Consider the following 4989-nt stretch of genomic DNA (forward strand, 5'->3'; position numbering starts at 1 on the left):
GCACAGGCCGCCGCTCTGTTTGTGTACAGGGTGAGGAAACCCAAGTCACTCGGATGGTTTTTGCCTTGTGTCTGGGATGTTTCATCATGGTCATCCTTTACTTTAACAGCAGTCTGAAGCCAGGTGAGTGAGCAGGAATTCCTTCTTTATCAGCGTCACAGCTGAGCCAAATGCATTCAAATCTTAAGCCTTTGTGGCAAATACTGTCGAAACATTTAATAATATTTAGGGTAAGGTTCTCACACACCTATGTATAATCAGTTAAAAGCATGTACAAAACCTTTAATATTGCATTTTAAAGAGTAGATTCATTTGTGTTTTTCAATATAAGTTTATTTTTGTTTTACATAATTCAAGTAATTGTACATGTCCCTTATGGTGGTCAATCTTTGCCTCAAAAAAAAAACCAAAAAAACTGCAGGGCAGCTAACACAATTGAATTTACTCTTTAAAATGCAATATTAAAGGTTTTGTACATGCTTTTAACTGATTATACATAGGTGTGTGAGAACCTTACCCTAAATATTTACCCTCAAATTTTACCCATTGGATTTTAGATTGATTCCGATTGAGATTAAGAGTTATCTTTAAATTTTGCTTTTTTTTTAATGTAAAGATAAAATAGAGACTGAGATACAGGTTCAAAAATATACGATTGAACAGCTAAATGAATAAATACAATGTAGCCATGACCTCGGCATTTCCAAAATTATGGCTATGCCACTGGATGCAATGGACTCCAGTGCACATAGTGTAATGGCAACGTGAGGCAACTGATGTTCATGCTTTTATTTTGAAGCCAAAATAAAGACATCCGTTGTTATTCTGCTCGTCTCTGCGTGTCTTTACAGCACTTTTGCGTTGCAAACAGCCACATGTGCTGGTCCAAAATGAGACAAAGTAATGAATGAGTCTGTAGTGAGTCATCTGCTACTGATTTTTCCTCTCATCTTCTCAACATTACTTCATTATTTACTGTTAAAGCAAAGTCTCAAATTCTGGTCCTCTCAGATTAATCATTGGCTGGACTGTCCAATAAACTTTGATAGTGCAGTGCCATCCCACCAAAACCAACTGAGACACAAATACAGTGTAAGACAAAGGTCAGGTCACTATAACCCCATTATTGAACGCCACAACATAACTGTACCCTGATAGAAATAACAACATGAATACAAGAATTTACTATATTTCATCATATTTTATCAGGGCGGTATGTTCAGGAGATAAATTCAAATTCATTATAAACACAGACGCATGGTTTTTGGTGATACCTTGGACAAATAAAGTCATAAATGTGATTACACTTGGCGATGCACTTCTGGTGATATTTATGACCACATTTTCCAAATTCAGTTCCTTGTGTCCTCTATTTAAGGCTCTAATTTGAAGCCACTGAGGCCTGAACAGTGAGTCCTGGATGATACAGGAAATTCTTGTCTTTCAATCTTGCCAGTGTAAAGAAAGTTCAATTAAGGGGATGAGTCTGATGGAGCAAATTTCAGCGAAACCTTAATCTTTTGATCCACTTTGGAATTTTGGCTCCCGCACAGTGTGTCGAGCATCAATAAATCTGAGACTGGGATGAAAAGGAAACAACTACATAAATGTATTTGACACATGTCCTGTCTGATGGAGGCATCATGGGAAGTCTGACCTCCGCGGGAGAGAGCACATGACTGTGGCAAGGCCCTCAAAGACTGACTTAAATCCGACATGTGATACGACAGCTCCTATCCTGAACCCCCAGAACCAGAGGTGAAGCAGAGGGCACCTTGTTGCTCCATCCACTGCAACTCATGTTTACCTTATTAGAGCAGGCAGGACTTCCCGCAGAGCTGCTTTTGACCTTTGCCCCTTTTTCACATTCCTCACGTCCATCTTTGCAGGCATCATGGATCAAATCCCTGGGTGAAGTCAGGATGGGTTAGGAGTCACGCGACTGATCAAACCCTAGGCCTGATGGCAAGACGGTGTGAAGCCTGTCAGTGTTTACTGTCTGAGATTGGAATGATGGGTAAGCGTCTGTGGGTTAGGGTTGGTCAGGAGGCAGCACTCACATTCTCTCAGCAGCTGACCAATCAGACAAGAGGTGTCAAGCAGAATCAATACATGGTCAGAGGGTACAGAGGTGTGCTCAGCATGGAGAGTGTGAATGTGATCTGTGAGGATAGTGATAAATGAAAATGACTGACTGACTGACTTCAAAGAGACATAAGACAACCACGACGGATACAGTACGGCCACAAAGATACATAAAAATAAATACATAACCACAAGAGACACAAAACAACTACATTCAGATATCAAATTACCACAATGCAAATAGGACAAAAAGACATCAAATAACCACAAAGGAAACAGTATGACTACAAAGACACATAAAACAACCACAAGGGATATAGTAAAAGTACAAAGAGATATCAAATAACTACAAGGAGAACACAGTATGACTACACACAGATATAAAACAACCAAAAAGAGACACAGTACAACTAAAAAGAGACATTAAATAACCACAAAGGAAACAGTACAACAACAAAGAGACATAAAACAACTACGAGACACAGTACAACTACATAGAGACATCAAATAACCACAAAGAAAACTTTATTACTACAAAGAAATTAAAAACAACCACAAAGAGACACAGTACAAATACAATCAGACATCAAATAACCAAAAAGACACTACACTACAACAAGACCATAAGACTATGAAGTGACATAAAACAACCACAAAGAGACATACAACAACCCTAAAGAGACACAGTTCTACTACAAAGAGACATAAAACAACCCCAAAGAGACATAGTTCTGCTACAATTAGAAATGAAATAACCACAAAGAGACAGTGCATGACTACAAAGTGATGCAAAACAATTGCATAGTTATTTTGTGTATATCTTAGTCTGGGGTGTCTTGCAACTATGTAAAAGTGTTTAGGGAACAAAACTATTTATTTAGGTTTAGAAAAAAGATTATGTTTTGGGTTAAAATAAATTATTTTGAAAAAAAAATGAAAAAGAAAGCTCATATAAAGCTTAATCATCATCAGACAGTTGCTGATGGCCTTTGAGACTGCGTTGTGGCTATTGCATTCTCCACATGGACTGTCCATGTTAGTTACGTTTGCCCTACAAACGTAACTAATCAATACTCCTCACACTACAAACATAAACCAGATCACCTCAGAAACCAAAATTGAATCCCTTTGCCCACAGATTCTACAAACACATGCAGAATGCATACATTTACAGAGTCTGTTTATAGGTTTATATTGTTCTATGTGCCTCATAATTTAGAAGATCCTGGTAATTTTACAGCTGTGAAGTCGAACTTGTTTTGGTTGAATGCGCCACTGAGCAACTTTCATAAAGATGAGAAACACTATATGTATGCAGCATGGAGCCGCTCAAGCAGAAATGAGGAGTGGGCTGCAGAGGTCACTTGAGGCAATTTCACAGACGTCACACAGCTTCTGCTAGGGCCAAACAAGGCTCTATACAACTTGTTTATGCAGTCACACTCCCCAAGACCTCTAAACACATTCTGATGTTACCCTTAAATATGCACAGCCCCAAATGAATGAATAAATTAAGTAAATGTAAGTAAGTGCAACTGAAACAGTTTTCCAACACTGGCTGTGCTGTGTGGTGTCTGTCCAGCAGTGCAGGGGTGTGTGTATGTGAGATGAGGATACAGTGACATAATACAGAAAGAGCAGCTGTGTGTGTTTTTGTTTTTTCTCTGTGTATCTGAAAAGGCTCAACTCCCAGCTGGAGAGACACTATATGCTTCAAGCCCTCCTCTCCCACTATAAAACCTGCCCTGAGGATCCATTAACAAACACATTTTTTGAAGGATGAGGGACACACTGGTTTAAGGGGACTTCATGTACAGTACAAACAGAAGAGTGCAGCCATGTCTATTAGTGCAAAAAAAAGAAGTTTCTAAAATAAAGGATGCCTTGTTTGCATGTCATTTGTGTATGAATGAATAGAAAAATGGGGCGTGCAGTTGCTCACCTGATAGAGCAGGGGGCTCATGTACAGTAAAATGTTCAATTTCGACCTGTGGCCCTTTGCTGCATGTCATCCCCTCTCTCTCTCTGTCTTTCACACTTAAGCTGTCCTATCTAAAATAAAGACAAATGCAAAATAAGTGCTTGAATGACTCATTTGGAAGCAGAAAAAAACAGCAAAAACAATAAGTATTCCTAAAGTGCCTGTGCCTTGATAAAAAATGTGTAATGAATTTCTCATGCTGGAATAAAACATAATGTTCAGCCCATAGAAAAGTTTCAACACAGGGCCAAGACAGGATACCGACATTTGTAAGACTGAGCTGTCCTCTAGAGGCCAATGACTGTAAGCAACATCAGAGTTCACAAAGCTAAAGAGAAGTTAATCCAGAGCAGGGCACGTGAATCAAATTGTAATTCAAATCTATATTTAAGCACATTTTGGGTCTTTTGTTAAAAGCTCATGCAGTTTTATATTGTACACTGTGTTTATTTGTTTACTACAAGGAGAGAAGTCATTTCCGTTTTCAAGGATTGCTTTCCAAATCCTGTTCAAAAGTGGAAGGCCCAAATTTTGTTCCCTATTCTATACAGCACTTAAGAGCTTGTAAATCCCAGGTATCATATACTGTACATAGTTTCTGTATTAAATTCTAATTAAGTGCCAGAAGCTAACATTAAATGATTACTGTCATCATATCTTAAGAAACAAAATGTATGATGGAACCGGTCATATTGCTCTCCTTTGGTATGATGGAAGTCCTAAGATCATATAAAAACATTGTTTTGTATATTTTATTTATTAATTCAATCACTGATGTTAAATGTCTTAATTTATTTAACCTTTCAAAACTGGAGCAACATCACTTTTTTGTGCTGCTTTCAGATGTCTCTCATAACTAGATATACTAATATCTAATAGACCTTTGAACCCTGAGCAAACTGGTGCGATTTCTTTCAATGAAT

The sequence above is a fragment of the Plectropomus leopardus genome, chromosome 2 (assembly GCF_008729295.1).
Source record: "Plectropomus leopardus isolate mb chromosome 2, YSFRI_Pleo_2.0, whole genome shotgun sequence".
Classification (NCBI taxonomy): domain Eukaryota; kingdom Metazoa; phylum Chordata; class Actinopteri; order Perciformes; family Serranidae; genus Plectropomus; species Plectropomus leopardus.